The 18,287-nt window shown below is 39.1% G+C and overlaps 1 protein-coding gene across 1 annotated transcript in view; it reads right to left on the bottom strand.

Moving 5' to 3' along the window:
* The window catches only part of dlgap2a (discs, large homolog-associated protein 2a), a gene marked incomplete at its 3' end in the record, with an annotated part of 190,273 nt that extends 184,823 nt beyond the window's left edge, over positions 1-5,450 (bottom strand). The window contains exon 1 of the mRNA XM_080512483.1: positions 5,399-5,450. The remainder of the gene's footprint in view (positions 1-5,398) is intronic.
* Between the last annotated feature and the right edge of the window lie 12,837 nt (positions 5,451-18,287).

Below are 18,287 nucleotides of genomic sequence, written 5' to 3'. Positions count from 1 at the left end.
TTGTCACAGCCTCCGTTTGGCCCTCAAAAACAAGCCTCAACCACACAGGCAACTCGTACAATCCAAACCTCCAACACTTAGAGACTCGAATGAGACTGGAAAATTCAAAAATTCTTTGATATCACAACAACAATCCTCAGACTTGCCCTCATACTCAGGTTGATCACCTGATGACCCAATGATTCTTGTGATTTATTATTCTCAACTAAACTCTGTTTAGACTTAAATAAGAACTGGACAATAGTGCAAGTGTACCAAGAGCTACTATTAAATCAACTCTGTTCAATTCTTTGGTGTGCTGCTGCTCAGATGGTACCATTCACACTTCCACAAACAAACAGTGTCAATACAGTGATTGTGCCAGGATTAACAATTGTAAACACACCTTTCGAAGGTCAGTCAGTAAGATTCATCTTGTTGCGACAAATACAAAAAAGAGTAAACAGCATCAGAGTTCTGCTCTCAGCACAAAATCACGTTTATCTTAGAATAAACAGCATACATTTCACATTAATCCTTTTATTGGAGAGGAAAGAAACAGATTTGCTAAACTCAACTCAAAAATTAGATTTTTAATACTACGAGGAACCAATGTTTCATCACTTTGAAGGAGCATAGAAAGATGTGTGGTTGCTATAAATAAGGCAACTCTGCCAGCCAATCACTGAGGCTATGCCAGGATAAAAGGTGGTTATCCCCCCCGTTTACGTTGCGCTCTCACCTTGACCCCCGGATTTAGGTTTCTTTCAACTTGTGCCATCTTGTGCCTGAGTGGTTTGTATACTAACTTGTATTTTTTTTGGGTGTGGAAGGTGGACTTCACTCTCATTGGTTTATAGTTCACCAGCTGAATCCAGCTCCAGCAATGTTTTCCTTCTACAATGTGTGTGAATATTGTTTTATTCGATTTTCAGGATTATTTTTAACTTGGATCTACAGCCTAATCTGGAGAATGAAAGTGTCCTTAAAGATTTAATCATTTTAGAAACTCTACTTTTCTGGATAGATTTCCCCATTATTGAGCAATCCCACATAATTCTCCAATTGCAAGTTTTCAGCGCTCTCAAAGCGTTTTACACCATTAGTTACACTCATCCACTCACAAACAAACAAATAGACCCACACACTAATGACAATGGCCATCATTCATCATGCTCAACGTCCATTACAAGAAACTTCAACATATGGACAGGGTAACTGGAAGAGCACTTCATCCATCAACAAAGCCCCAGCCACCCACACAGTATAACCTCATCTGAGCAATTTAAAAATGGCTTTTTTGTTAAATATAACATAAACTCCATAAAGCACTCACATATAGCCACATCAGTGTCTAAATGCTTTGTCTAACTCAAATACACAAGTTGCATTTACATTGTCACGAGATTGGTGCAGGGGTTTCTATGCACCGAGAGAATCATCCCATTCAGTCAGTGGATCAGTCCCATAATACTCTACACTGTGAAAGTTGTCATTTATGTCATCCAGTTGAACCTTGGGGACCACCAATATTTAAGATAGATATATTGGTTGGACTAATAAATTTTGTTGTGGTTCTTTTGAAATTGCAACAATAAGAAACACTACCATTACATGTTGTCAATTCAATTTACCAAAATGTCTTTGAAAAAGATATAAACAGGTCAAATTTAGCAAATCTGGCCAGAAAATAAATGTCATATTCTAATTACAATTCATGCAAAGAAAGCTTCAGGTTGTTGGTGGCTGTCATTACCAGCATTCTCCTTATAGTAAAGTAAGCAAGAAGAACAATAACAACCCAGGTGCAGTGTGCAGAAAATGGGATTTGAAAATGGAGGCAATGGATAATGGGAATGTGTGTGTACTTGTATGTGTGTAAGAATGATACTGTTAGAGCAGGTTGTGAGACTCAGGGGGAAACCAAAATCGATGGGGATACAAGGCCATGAATGCAGAACAACAGTATTGAAATCCTGCAAAGGATGACAGAAAGGTTTCCCAGAATGCAATAGTCAGCATGTCTCTCCACAGAACACCTACACAGATTGTAAAACAGCCTAAGCAATGAAAGACAATGTTAACCTAATTTTATTCACACTGTGTATTAATAACTCCCACCACCTTGGTGCTCCTTCAGTGGATGTGCACATGCACTCAGTGTCAGACTGTACCAGTAAACAGTTAAGTGATTTACACAAGGAAAAGGCTGGAGGTGAATTTATTGCCGGAGCAGGATTTGGTGGGTGGCTTTGGCTTTGTGGGACAGGAAGAGATGATAATAGGATGCAAAAAATTCATCACCGACATGAAATATAGCCACAGAATGGTGAGATATTCACAAGCTAATTAATGTCTATAAATAGGGTGAAAAAATCTGAATGTGTGGCATTGAAAAGCTGAATGCTCATCAGGGGAAGTTGTGCGTGTGGAGCACATTAGGAGCAGTGGGACACGCTGATAACAGCCAGTGTGTAAGATTACGATAAGCCTCATCCCTTCAGTTTCTCTGCACTGGCTTTCAAGTAAGAGCAGATGTCGGGACTGGATGAGAAATGCATTTCTGAGAATGGTGGATTGTTGAAGAAAGTAGCCAGGAGAGGGCGCCGTTCACTCAATGCAGGAGTGCAGCAGAGCAGATCCACACACATGATCAGATGCACACAATGCAGCTTATTAATTCCATTCGCCGCCAAAAATAGACTTTATATTTTTCCCATGGCCATCACTTCCCATGGTCTCATATAATCCCATTTTCTCTTCACCATTTATCTGATATTTGACCCTCGTTCTTTCCCTCCTCAAGTTTCTTCCAATAAAACTTCAGGCCTGACTCAACACTACTGTACTTACTAATGAGCATCGTCCCCCAATGCCAGTGTTAATTCATGTCGCCCGCTTAACATATGCAATACAGCAGCACTACATCACTGATTCAGCACAAGTTCTGCTTATGAAAAATGGACAAAATGCGGTCTTTGCATCTACTGACACCAGAAACTGCGTCGCCATGGAAACAGGATGCCAAAGTGGACATTACTCTGCAGAAAAGTCCATTTAAGAGGGAACTTGTAGCTGGATCATGAACTTTATTTTGACAAAATAAGAGGTTTGTTGATAAACCACTACTCAAAGACAAGTACCTTGTAGTGTGTCTTTCTGACATCAAGTAAAGGTATTTTCAGTAGCAGTTATTCTGAAAAAAATATTTGCAAGTGTAGATACACTAATGATGCTGTCAGAATGCTGGTCTCATGAACACGTTGTAACCTCCACATGAATCAATCTACGAAAGTGGATCTATGTTGGATATAAACATATGAAGTTACAGTTAATTTTGTTTCCCTGCAAAGTGCCTGTAATGGTACATTTCCAGAGATCCATATTCATAAGGTTATTATAAGGATATTTTAATATGTGTTCACTCTGTCAGAACACTTTGTTCTGACACCAGTTGAGAGGTTCACCCCCGGGGTCCTCCATATTCATACACCGAGCACCAGCCACCTCTACGAAACACTCTGCACCCTCTTCCTGCTGGGAAAGTTAAAGGGGAGCTGCTCCACATTTTGAGATTTAGGTGCAACCCTAGCTGTTTTCAAATGTGGCTAAACATTGAACTACTGAGGTTAAACACATGTTTAAGCAACTGCCTTGGAGAGGAAAGTTTTAGTCGCTATTGGACAAGTTCACGTCATAAACATCACAGAAAATACCGGTGTCAAATTGTGAGCGCTCGCTGTGCACAGACAGTAGGTTTCAGAGCTACTGATGGGAAAGAGGGATGGAAAAAAGTCAGTTTCTCCTGTGTGCTACGACCACATGACTGGTAAGGTGAAAAAGAAAATGCATTCCATTTTACATATATTCTATAAGTAATTGAAGATATTGACAACAATTTCCAGTTATAGAGACGGAAATGGGATTTCTTAATCAATACTATGGTATCCTGCTGACTCATAATCAGTAAAAGTTATGCAAGAGTGCATTTCACTATACTGTAATACCATCTGGTGCCATGTAATGATGTTCAGATCACTTTAAAATATAAAGGCTTCCAGTCTGTATGAACTTCATTCTCGAGCAAAGGAGAATTCAGGCAAAAGAAGTGTAACCATCTTTATATAATGTTTTGTTGATTTTGTGATCAGAATTCCGAATCCAAATTTTCTACGTGCACTGAAACATATACTGACAGAGAAAATTACCTTAAAGAGTAAATCATCAATAAATAGTAGTTAAAAAGTGGCAAATAAACAGGAGTTCTTTAAACTGCTTAAGAGGTAGGTGCAGAATAGAAACACAAACAAGCATGAAAGGTGCCCTTGAAGTATCCTAAGAATTTCTTTTTCCCCGTCACAAACTTCACTGTGATTCATTGAACCTGCTCGTCCCACCCACCCTGCATCCTTCGCAATGCATACATTATTGACAGGGCGGATTGGATTTGAACTTTCAAGCTCAGAATTACTTATGATTTATATGTTTTTCCCCAAGTTTTTTTTTTTTTACTCCCCTGCCCAAGCGCTAATAATCTTGCTTATATGCTCTGTCAAACATTAATTTCACGCTGTGAGATGCCCCACAGTTACCAGTTATAACTCTGCACTTAAAAACTCATAGCAAGTCTCTCTTTACGCCGGAGGTATGGTGCAACCTTACTTTGCCCTTCAGCAAGTGTGTTACAACCAAGGAGAGTGTGTTGTGTATGGAAATATAGAAAACACACAACCTTTTAAAATAAATGATAAAACTCTTGAATATCTTGTCCAAATAAATAGATTAAAAAAAGTTGTGTGCAATAGGTCTTAAAAGCAGAACAGAAAAAAATATAATTTCACCACAGAGGACTAAGTGTACTGTGGAAGGAGTTATTAAGATGATGAAATGGCAGAAAACAGCGTCGTTGAGATTTTGTTAGTGGGATGAATGGTTCTGGAGCCCATGCAGCCTCAGAGTAGTCCAGAGGTTGAAGAGGTTGAGTCGGCAAAAGAAAGCGCAGAGTAAGGAGAAAAAAGAAAGGGGGGAAAAAAGTCATTATTGAGAGGACTGAGGCCAGGTACCTGAATATATCTCCCTGCTCTTCAATTTCATCAGGAACCTCTTCACACCTGCAATGATGTGAAGAAGCTCGTCATCATCACAAGTTCGCAACAACCGACCCCAAATCCTCCCCTCCCACCGTCATATCAGGAGGAAAAAAAGTGAGCAGATCAGACTTTTTTTTTTGGGAGGGGGGGTTGGGATTTAAATTTAAGAAGGTGAAACAGTGGGGTCAGAACAAATGAGCTCCCAGATGTAAAGAACACGGACAAAAACATGCACACGGGCAAATGTGATCCACCAGTGGAGTACCCAGAAATCACTACTCTCACTGCCTGGCTTTCGCCTTCCCGTCTCACCTCGCTTTGGTTCTTACCTGTGTTCCTGTCTGGTAAGATACAGCAGTGCTTCTGCAGTATGCCTGGCAACACCTTCCAGGAAAAAAAAAAAAACATACAAAGGGTGGGGGGGTGAAGGGAGAGTGAAAAAGAGAGAGAGGAAAAGATGTTAATATCACAGCAGCTCAAAGCAGATAAACAAGCTGGAGCTCAGAGGAAAGGCACTGAGCCATGCTGAGATCCACAATTACAGACGCCCGTTTCTCACGCCATTTGCATCAAAAGAAGCTGCTCCCGCATTTATCTCCGACCTTTCTTCTGCACACTGATCCAAGCCGCGGAGCACTAAATGACGGTGGAAGGTTCGCTTTGAACAACACGCCTCTGATTCAATCTCCAAAACGAGGCAAAGGTCAGTTAAATGGCGCGTGGCAGCAAATATGAAACACTAACAATTCACTGGAACGGGGAAGCTCGAGTTAAAATATTGCTGGACTCACACGAACCGAAGGGTGGGAAGTGGTATCGAGTGGGCCTGGGTGTCATCGTGTCAACGGGGCAATTTTAAAACCTTTTTTTTCCCAATTCGATCAGCATCTTTAATACGCCAGAAAAGATGCACCACCATCAATCCCATAATGCTTTGCTCTCTCACACTGAGCATTAAGTGGCACACACATGAATGTAATCACCTGTTAATACAGCTGCACTATTTATCCTAAATCTATCATTATCACGATATCAATATGTGCAATATGCATATCGTTTCCATGAAGGGTTCATTTATTTATTCATTCATGTTCTGCAAATTCAAACTGAAAGTGTTGTTGGCTATTTGAAAGATCTATTTTTATCAACTGACAGCACTAATAATTTCATACCTGGTGGTAACAAGACAGAAATTAGAAACATAAAATAACGGGGGGGGGACAGTCGACAAGCTGAAATGCTGCCGGTGGAGACTGCAGCCACACATGATGCTTGCTGTGAAACTACATCCCAACAACTTTCAATCCTAGATAGTTAATGTCTGCCTTTAAATTTACATACCTACATTTTTTTTCCCTTCCTCAAAATAATCCAAGCGACTCTCAGCTCAAGGAAATCAACTGATAGACCACAACAGTACGTTAGGCTTTATATCACTACTCTTTCCCGGGGGAAAGCATGAGTTTCTCCTATATCTACCTGCAGTTCCTGAATCACAAGCCTCCAAGTTGTCACACCGCTGCCTTCTTCCTGCCTTCTATCATCTCTATAATATAAAGAAATGGAAATGTTAAACTTTCCTTGCTTGGACCTCCTAAATTGTTCTGTCTTTGTCTCAATGTATGATACATACAACTAAATCTTTCACTATCTGGTTATGTTGCCTCCTCCTGGTTTTCCGCCATCCACCAATTCTTCCATTTGCAACAGATATTATAATTCTCTAGATTGACAGTCATCATATTAACCTCGGGAGTAACTTGAACTGCAAACACAATTTGTGTTTTTCTCAGAGATCTGTTCAATCTATCAGCAACATCTTTACTGAAGTGCATTACTTGTTCACCATCATTAAAGCCCACATTACACTGTCAACCTTGGCTCCTCGCTGGCCTCTCCTTCTGCTTTTCTACCTTATCTTCTCTCTACAGTATATACTGAAACACATCTAGACATGGTCACAGTTGCCCACTTGAGGTTCTGATTTATTCTCTCTGGGATTCTTTTTGGAATGTTGTCGTCACTAAAGCCTGAGTGTTTTTGAAGAATTATCCCATCTCACCATTTCTCTGTACCCATGACTTCTATCATAACTAAATGCTCATAGACAATATGTACACCTTACCATGATGTACAGTTTCTGACCGCACGTTATGTAACCTGGCTCGGACACAAGCTTCATATCTTGAAAATATACACAGTAAATCTAAGATTACACGTGATTTTAAAAAAATAAAATAAAAAAAAAACATTATTAAGGCTAACAAACATAAGATTAAAAAATACAAGTCTTTTTTTCTCCCTCTTAGCAGTGGCCTTAGTCGTGGCCTCAGTAGTGGCCAAAGATCCGTCTCTCCTAATGGAATCATATCAGGTGGAAGATCGATGTTCCTATTCCCTTTTAAGTCTGAATGTGTATTTCTCAAATATGCTTCAGCTTCTGTCCTTTACGTGTTTTTCTTTCTACTCCTTTCCTAAAGATCCCATCTCTCCAAGACTTGTTACCCTACCATTCAGTTCCTCTTGCAAAGTATTCGTCCAATCTCCCCTTTCCATGGCCTCTCTCAACTACCTCCTCTCCTTAACTTGTCTTTGCTTTCCATACTTTTTCCATATTACTTTATAATGCTTTACTCACACCACTACAAATTAGGATGTTGAAAATCTGCCAGGTCCTCACAGAAATTTTGATTGATGCAAAGTTACACTGGAGCTACTGATTTTTTGTTACCATCGCCTTCACGCTGTTATTGAACAGCTTCTCTTCTATTTGTGGGGAAACACTGCAGAATCCTCCTACTGCAAATGTGAAAATCAAAAACCAAGGACACTTCCTTTCATCACTTTGTATAATCATAGGGTTTTTCTTTTTTGTGTAAAGCGTTTCTGTGACACTGAATATCATTATTGCCGTTCACATGGTACAAATATGCAAAAGATTTCTAATAGAAGAAAGCTCCAGGAACCCAAACAAAGACAGATGTGGAGGTGGCTCAGCAGGTGTTATCAATGCTTTTTGTCCTTGTATTTGACTGACAGGCTCTTTGTTGTCCAAAATGACTTCAGTGATATAGACAGACCTCGTATTTCTCTCAGCTCAATGTCTTCTATTTGTGACTGTGTTAGCATTCCTTTACTGTTGCACTTGGTGGTTATCTCCGTCTCTCGGTTATTACACTTCTCCCCGAGACTGAGTGTGAAAGATCAGATAAGCGTCTCTTTTAATTAAAGAGAGGAGCTTATATAAAAAAAAGGCACCTCTTGAAAAGACAGAGACGACCAAATAAGAATGAATCCTAATGGTTTGTCTCCAGGGAGATTATCAATAAGCCGTCTAGCACACTTCATCATTCATACAAGTATCAGCCTCTTGTCACATAATAAGGAAAAGGTAATTCTGCTACAACACTGAAATGTCTCTAAAGGACTGCATGAATACATTTTGTTGTTTGTAACTCTTCAAATGTAGTTACTAATCTCATTGTTTATCAATATTTAATGTTCACAATGAAATGTTTGCTGAACAATCCAGAGGTTTTTTTCTCTCTAATTTCATTTGGATTATCTATAAAATCGATCTTCAAAGGAGTTTGTGAATACACATGGCCAGTTTTTAGAGTTAATTGTTTATTTTTTTCTAAAAGTAAAGGTTACTCAGACTCTGGTGTCATGACAGCACATTTTCAGACGGTGATGCAACATGCATCGCGTCAAAGTTACAAAGAACATACCAACTGCAAGTTTGATTGAAGTAATGTTGCAGTGCCTTTATGCTGAAGGAATAGCACTGGCATGAAATGCATGAGTCCATAAGATCATGCAGATCATGCAGCTGAAAGCTGCAGAAAAGGCAAAAATAAATCAATCAATCAACACCTTGTTTTGGTAAAATCCTCATCGACTAAATAGCTTGTAGATGTGAATATAAGAGCGTGATTGGCCGTCTCACTGCGTTTCTCCTGTGATGGACAAGTGATATGCTCAAGGTGTACCCAGCCTTAATCTACAATATAACCATAGAAGAGATTAATAAATTGAATCAATCTTAATATGAAGCCAATTTTAATGAAAACCTCTGGTACAAAATACAGTGAAATGTCCCCAAAAAAACCTACACCAGTGTCTGCTGTGTTGGGCTAGGGTTAGCCTGACCAGTCTCGTAGCTGGAGAATAAAAGGCTTTGCTGAAAACTAGAACCTCCCATTCCCACATCATTGACAAAATCCTGATCTCTTTCAGGGCAGACTTTATCTTCCTCTTTAAAACATGGGATTTGCTTCATGGTTTGAGGTATTGCAGCAGTTATTTCCCAGCAAATGAAGCTGCAAATGTTGACTTTCTGCCACTGCATCTCTGGCAGCACATAGGCGTTTGCTCGCTACTCTCAAGACTCCGGTATCCACTCAAACACTCTCTCATGAACATGATTTTGCAAAAAGGCACAGGTGCCAAGTCACTCTAGTTACGGACTCTTTTCTTATCCTGAACAATCACTTACCTCGTTGCTTTCTGGATTATGCAGCCGAGTGCAGCTTAGTGTGGCATCATGGCCTCTGGATATTTATTCCACTATTAACAACTAAGTAAAGCAACAGCACAGTTTTTTATCTCAAGGTCAGCTTGCGTCATAGCCTCTGAATGCATTGAGAATGCTCTAGTTTTGGGTGTAAATGTTTAGTTTTCTTAGACTTTTTTTGGTATTTTATTTGTATCTTGTGGTTTGTGATGTCCATGAATGTTTGGGATGGGTATTTGCTGTACAGATCAAGCTGATGCTGTTGCGTGGCTGGCGTAAGACTGAACGATGTAGAAAGAGTGTGGAAAACAAGCAGCCAGCGACATTCCTGTCACTTACCTCTCATTGACAATGTGAAGAGGATTGGAGTCTCAGTGAGACGTTGCATTTTACAAACGAAAACGCTCTAGGCATTACCGTAATTTGTCTATCAAAGCTTATGTTGCAGGTTGGAGTTTTATGTCATTTCTTTTTTGACAGATTTAAAACTCACCAGGACACCAAAAGCAAACCTGAATAACTAGAAATACAAAAATAATATGATTAGGTTGTACATTTGGGTGCTATGCATTAGTATCTCACACTCAGATTTAAACAACTCCGTCCATCAACACCAGTATATCAAGGCCCAATTAATTATAATTGTCAGTTGTTTAATTTGAAGAAGGCAAAAAAAAAAAAAAGAGCAGCTCCTCAAAGACAATTCGAAGCCCTTGGGTCCATCGAGGCCCAATCTTGAGAATAAGTCTTCAAACCCCATTGAGTTTGCAACTTAATAAAAAGCTCCACTTGGCCACATTGTTGCGGTTTCCTATCATGTCCATTCAATACGGCCGGCGAGCATTCTCACGAGGTCTGAAGCAGAAAAAGAAAATAAATCTTCTGTGAAGATCATTAAATGGTCCGAGAAGTGATATTCCAAGTTTTTTTTTTCTCTCCCCAAACTACATTTATTATTTACATGTGGGCCAGAAATGGATGAGAAACAGAGGTGTATGTTATTTTTTTCAATAAGCTGGTGAATGGTAACAAAGGCTACTTTACTTTATGGAAATCACATGAGACCAGTTGGAGATATGGTCCCTGACTGCTCATTCACATTACAGTCGTACCATCATATTAATGGTATCATTTAAAGGTGCAATAAACAAAATGTAGGTAATGCCACTTTTGGGCATCAGGTGGCGGATTGTTCACAGTCTTTGTTTTTTAGTTATTATAGTCATTATTATGGGTTCCGGTATCTCTTGTGTTTAATACTCAATATGACATTTGAAATTAGATTGCATCCTGTGTGTTTTGAAATAATGAAACCTGTGAAACTTCTGTTTTCAGATATGAGTTTGGAATAACAACAAGGTGAAGCTGACAAAACTGGCCTTAATAACTTAACAATCATGGTTTTGGTTATACTGTGATGAAATTTCAAGTAGTACAAAGCTACTACAATCAAAAAAGAATCGCATAAGTGCTTGCAAAAAGTATATCGTGAATGTACTTTTTACTTTTAAGGCAGGGACATTGTCAAGAAAAGCTTTTTCTTAGAAGAACTGATTTTAACACCATTTTTCATTGACATGACCTTGAAAAAGACGTGGAGGAGGATTATTATACTGTGTGGACTTTCAGAGAAACCTATCAGTTATTTATTCTAATATAATTCCACATCTTGCACAAAACGTGATAGAACTCAGTCCTTGGTAGGCAAACTCGGTGATCGTACTTTAAACAAAAATAAAATCATATTCTTTTCACGAAGGTTGTTTCGAGCCACTGTGTATCACAGCTCACCTCATGAGAGAGCGACGATGACAACTGATGCTCAGAGAAGTGAGGTTATAAAATCTGAAAGTTCACTGAAACAAGACGGTTGTTAATTCACCTCAGATGTTTGTCACAGTTGCCATCACTCCATAGACTAGATGTAAATGCCTCTGAAGGTAGTTTAGTTTGCAACAGTCCAACATAGTCCTGCCTCAGCATGTACAAGAAACGCATTATATATAATATAATAATTTTATCAGTCTATAATACGATATGTGGCGCCTGCTGTTGAGGGGAGCAGAGCAACTCTGAGAGGACGGACAGTAAGAGGAGTCACTCTGTCTGTCTGAGTATAGTTTACTGTATGGACTGACCAAATGAAGATTACACTCATCCTTCACAATGACTGTGTTCACAATGGAATGGAGAAAGAAATACAAAGGGAGCATTTTACAACCAAATATACTAGTATGCTCATATGGACATGAAAAAACACAATGCTAAGACATGTGGAGCCCATTCGGCACCGATGTTTGTAACACGTGAGTGTTGGGATCTCACAAGACCACAGAAAGTTTGTTCATTTCTAAGGAACTGACTTTCTCCGTCAGATTTACATATTTTCCATATGAGCCCTATTGAAAAGTTTAAGACTCCGATTACACAGCAATGTTTCAAGACCAAGACTCAATCAAAGTTTTCCATTTTCACTTGAAAATATTGTGTAAATGGGGTCATGGGTCTTAATTTGATGTTTAACCTTGTACACCAATGACCGATCATGTTTGTCCCATTAGAAATGTCTCCACAATCGTAAGGCAGATATTTGGTCAAACAAGAAGTTCTCAGCTAAAAAAACTAAAAAACTAGTAAATCATTGCTCTTCCTATACGTTATCATATACAACAGGCAATTAAAAAAATACTTTATTGGGTGATTAGTGAATTATAATTTCTTTTAGTTTCAGTATTTCTGTGATTGGAAGTCCAGTTCCGAGATATCTTCAAGCTGAGATATCAAATCTATTGTATTTGCAATCACAGGATCATATAAGTTCGAAATGACTGTCCTGAATGTGAACTTTGTCAAGCACAAACCTCTGTGCTCAACAAGAGTCATTACTTGATAGACACATGAACTCCATGACTTTTTCTATGGAGAGCGAGGATGACAACCAAAAACCACACGCTCAACTTAGTTTGAACACGCTATCAGTGATAATACTAGTTGGCAATTTGGTGATTTCCGTTAATAAAAAAATAAGCATTGATACACACACACACACACACACACACACACACACACACACACACACACACACACACACACACACACACACACACACACACACACACCCCCACACAAATTCTAAGAATTCTAAAAGATGATTTGTATTCAGTGCAAAAAGAACTACAAGGTTTCCCTTTTGTGTCGCTTAGTGTTACTGCAACCTATTCAGCTTCACCATTTCATACATCACTTCATTGACACACACAAAAAACAAACCTATACACACAGAACCAATCTGCTTTGGAAGCCTCATGAACACATTTACGTGACCAATATAACCGTTAACTTTCCCGCAATCTCAAGCGGACAGATTCCGCTCTATCAACGTAACGAACAGCCAGTTTGGTACAGCACACACCACTTGAAGATGATGCTATCTGCTTATTGAAAGGGAAAACGCCTACAGGCAACAACAGACGTTTCAATAAACAAGTTAAAAACAATATCATTTATATGTGCAAATAGCATCATCTTGAAGTGGTGTGTGCCACTCAAAGTGCTTGGTGAACATTTAAAGTGCTGGATGTAAGTTGTCGTAAGTTGTCGTGAGTCAGTAACAAACTTTTTCTTAACCAACTCAAAAAATATGAAAGCATTAAATTGAAGAAAAAAATTGTGTGTGTGTGTGTGTGTGTGTGTGTGTGTGTGTGTGTGTGTGTGTGTGTGTGTGTGTGTGTGTGTGTGTGTGTGTGTGTGTGTGTGTGTGTGTGTGTGTGTGTGTGTGTGTGTGTGTGTGTGTGTGTGTGTGTGTGTGCGTGTGTGTGTACGATTAAAAAGCACACAGTGACTCAGTTGGATGCTTAGATGTTCCAAATTTTAACAGGAAAAAAAACACATAGACACCAAAGTGAAGAGAAAGGAGGAGATAATGTTCTGTAATACCTGCTCGGGATTATCGAGAAACTTTTCCCCTCAAAAAAGATTATAGTGTGGCTTGGGCTTATCTTAATCCACCTCTCTTTTATCAAGTCTCTTCTTGGTGCACCAACTTTCCTGAACTCTCTTTTGAATTTCTCTTTAGTGTCCTTCAGTGGCTTTCTCACTGGGCTGTGACAACCACGGACTAGCTGGAGACACAAAAATGTGAGATTCTATGCAAACTAGGAAACAAATTAAAATAAAACATTTAGAAGTTGGACTTCGGCATGTCATTTCAGCTGAAATATTCAAATTTGGGTTGAAACTGTGCATTCATGCTATACAATCCTGATTGGATATATGTATAGTATTCACTTGAGATTTGCACAAGATTGACCACATCATTAATTCCTGCTGTTTGCAACCATCTTGCAATGGATGTAGAAATGCAACAGTTCTGCGAGACAATCGTAAATTATTGACCGTAAAAAAAAAAACTCCCAATCTTTTCGTTACGAGACGTCAAGCAGGATGGAGCTCATAGAGGGTGTCGACGGAGACCTCAACCTGGAAGAATGATCCGCTGAAGGCTTGTTTTACATCCGTGTCACTTTTCAAGATGAGTTCGAGACATCTGCAGCAACTAGACCAATTAGGGGAAAAGTATTTTTTTTAAACAGGTTCTAAGGTCCCGCCAGGACGCTGTGATATTATCAACCCCTGTAAACGCTTTGAAATGTTTTTGGAAACTCTTGCAAATTCTAGCAATTTGTTGCAGCCCAGTCAGACAGGAGCTTTCTACAGCTCAATATCAGAACCGTCTTTTCACAAGGAGAGATGAAGGCAATGCATCGCTGCTTATGTTTAATTTATCATTTCTGCACAGAGTTCTTCCAACCAGCTCTCCAAATTCTCCAAAAAAAAAAAAAGGACTCCAATGAGTACACTGTAACCACGACCTATCCCAAGGTCTTTGATTTCTGGCATTTGCTGCAAAAGTATGATATGGTGGAGTATTTAGAATTAAACCAACGATAACACACTGAACAGCCTTGGAGACACTAGAGGAGAGATATATTAAACACCATGACCACATTAGGGTGATTAAAGCTCTAAACTACACTGAAGTTTAATCAGATCTCCTACACTTTGCTGCAATCAAAACTCCTGCAGCCTCGATGGTGCTTCATTAGGGTGGTTTGCTTTATTAAGCTGACATATTCAAGTTCATTGCTCAGTTTAAAGAGTCTGATAAAGACTCCGTTGTAAAAAAAAAATAAAGAAAAAAAGAGCTGGGCCCATCGCCAACAGTAATGGTATTAGGAACCGCAGACTACAAGAGAGAGTTCAAGTACACTTCAAGTTTCACGGGGTCCTGCACCGGTCTTGGAATCGAATTTCACACTTTGACAGAATGTTAACATGAGAGGCCTTAAGGGCCTCATTTATAATCTCATTGGAGCGTCTACTCAAAGGCTTTAAGAGGCGCACATGGGCCGTTTATCTGTGTTGTAAAAACTTCCAAAGGACACAGGATGTTATGATGAAATAAACTAAAACTGGCTGCCAGCCTGATGACGTCCTTATCAATACTGGTACAACAAACTGGAATCTAACTGTTTGTATTTATGCCGTGTAATAAGAGAGAAAGGTTACAGATTGTATACGACGTTGGAATAGACTTTGTGATGAGTTGCGTCTGACTTTGGGACGTGTGGAACATACTGCGAACGGACAATAAAGTGAAGACACACAAACTGGAGGTGGTATTTTTTAAGAGGCGTCCCACTGACTTAACCAACCCTAATCCTGCCTTCACCCTAATTGTACCGTACTGGAAGCAGAGCTGTGAAACCACATTTTCTCCCAATAATACCTGCCACATCCTTAAAGTTGCTCCCCTTTTCCAGATTCTCACATTTTCATGCTACACGTATGAATACGGATATAAATATTGTATGAATATATATTTCTTGTTTTTTCTGATTTTGGTCTTGCTCATATAAACCAATTCCATTATTATTTTCTGGATTTGAACCCATTAAATATCAGTTCTGTTAGATTTTTTTTCTCCAAATGGCAATGTTAAATTAAAATGTTTTTCTTTTTTTGTACAGTGACAGATTTCTTTTTATTTATTCCTATTGTTTTGTCATTCTACATGTGTGCGGATTACATTATGAATGCAAATATACTTATTTTTACAATATATTTTCGCTTCTTTCTTTTTTCCAATGTTAATCTTGATGATGAAAACCAATGTCATAATTGTTTTCAGGATTTAAAATGTAAATAAATGTCAGTTTGTTTACAACATTGAATCTCCTCTGCAGTTCCGGTAAAGTTGCAATTATTTTTTATTAAACCTATTACTCTTTACCGTCTAGTTACTTATTACCTAATTGTGCTCTCGGGAATAAAGCAAAAATACTAGTTTATCAGCTTGAACAGGAACAAAGGGGACAACAGAGAAGAACAGGAATAGTGTGAAAAAAAAGATGCATGAAAGAAAAGCAAAATCACAAAAACATGTATGAGGATGCAGTGAGTGTTAAACATATAAACTAGTGTGGGGTACTGCATTAGGTTAGATCGGGTAACACAGAGGAACTCAATACCACACACACACACACACATGCACTTGGCTGTAATGCATTATTAGATTCATAAAACAGCGTCCCATCCATCCCTCTGCTTCACATTGCATCCCTGTGCTGGAGGAAAACTATTACAAATGTTGGAGGACATTCATCATAGAATGAAACAAAAAGAGAAGAACACTGTGAGAGGGAACTGTGAGTAAATGGGAGTACATATGCACTTGAGGTGGCAGATAGGCGGCCGGGGGACGAAGCAGAAAAACAACGGTGAGAACATGAATAAGAAACGACCACTTTGAATGTTCCCACATTCAGTGCATATTTTTTTGTATTCACTACTCTTCCCTTCCTGGCATCCACTGAAAACTGGAATTATAATGCACACAAATGCAATATGGCAAATTTAGTGTGCGTCTTCACAGATCATGAGTGATTTCTCACTCAGGCCTTCCACAGGCACGCAGGTGTGCACTAATGCCACTTGATGTTATCATGTAAGGCAGAGGTGACAAACACATTTTAGTTCAGGGGCCACACACAACCCGATTTCATCATGAGTGGGCCGGACTGATAAAAAAGTGCCATAATAGCCTTTAAATGTAAACCGTAAGGTTCTTTTTTGTTGTTGTGCAGCGTACGTGATGAAAATGTCTATATTTTCACAAAAACCACACAATTCCAACCAAAAATGACTCCAATCTCAACATGAACATGCCACTCGGATGGTATTCACACTGCAGTCTGATGGAGGTTGCCTTTAAAAAGGAGCATGAACGACCATGCAAAGAAATTGGACCTCAGCAAGAAATCAGAATTTTAGTTTTAAAAAGCAAGTGATTTCAATGTTTAAAATGGGTACAGAAACATACGCATAATGACAATAAAAGGATTCTCATTCTGAAATGTCTGCAATGTACACAATGGTAAGCTGGTGAAGTCAGCAGCATGATAAAGAAAATGGTGACGTGTCAGCTTAAGAAAAAGATGAATCGGTCAAAAGCAAAAAAGAGCCTCCCAAGAAAATGACAAAGAATAGAGCTTCATTGAAGCAATTAACAAAATTAGAGCTGAATTAATCTTTTGTACTGGCAACGTTTTTAAATACCAGCTGAAGTGGCACCAGACCATGAAACATCCCAAGATGAAGTGTGAACCCAAAGAGTTAATCTTCAAACAAAAGGAACTCATCATTATAGAATATAATGAAATAAACTGTACCTATGTTTACTATGGCATAGAACATGTGTGACCAACGTAAGGCCTGGGGGCCAGAGCAGCTGAGATGTGAGCTAAAACATTGAGCGATCTTATTGCAAGACAAGTAGCATCACCATCAAAGCCACACTGAGTGAAGTTTTGTGAAAAAAAAAACTGTTTTGACGAGACGGGACATCAGTTTGGCGATGGCAGATTTGGAGCGCCAAACAAAATTAAAACGACGATGAAGGACATAGTTATTGAATGTGTCACCATTCTGCATGACATTGTCAACAAGTTGCATTCATTCTGTGGACGTTTGGCTGAAATCTTTCAAGTGTTTCACACGAGCAGTGGCTCTTAAACGAACTCAAAGCCGCCCGTTGTGATTTTTCCACTCTTAATGAAACATCAGGTTTCCATTGAACGTCCGTGCAGTCGCCTGGTTAAGCAGAGAGGCGATGATGAGGTAGAAGGTGAGGCCTCCTATGGTGCCGAGAAGTGAAATGTAATTTATTTTTAAGTCACATAAGGACTTACAGCGGTGACACCTGCCACCTGTCCGCCCACAGCTTGCCGTTCTTTTTAGGCATACACACTGCACACACAAAAGTACCATCAATTTAATCTCAAGTAAATAGATTACATGTTCCCAACAGCTTCCTGCTACCACTACACTGCTATTGCACTTATGGCGCCTGCATTATGAATAAATATGTGACATTTTTGCTTGGACAGTCAATGACACGCTCAGAAAATGACTTTTTCGTGTTTGCACACACATTTGTGCCTGCTTTATAAGATCTTCCTATGGATTCCAAAGCCTTCCCCAGCCTTTCACATATATATTCAACATTTACAATTACAAGTGCTTCTCTAAAATAATGTAACTCTTGAGTCAATTATTTCTGCGGTCATGACATGCTCGGAAAAGTCCCTTTTTAAATAAAAAAATGTGACGATTATGGCTGAAACTTTAAAAAGAATTGTAAG

This window comes from Blennius ocellaris, assembly GCF_963422515.1.
Source record: "Blennius ocellaris genome assembly, chromosome: 17".
NCBI classification, from domain to species: Eukaryota; Metazoa; Chordata; class Actinopteri; order Blenniiformes; family Blenniidae; genus Blennius; species Blennius ocellaris.
Note: the sequence above shows the minus strand (reverse complement) of the source record. Positions and strands in the feature narration are given on the sequence as shown.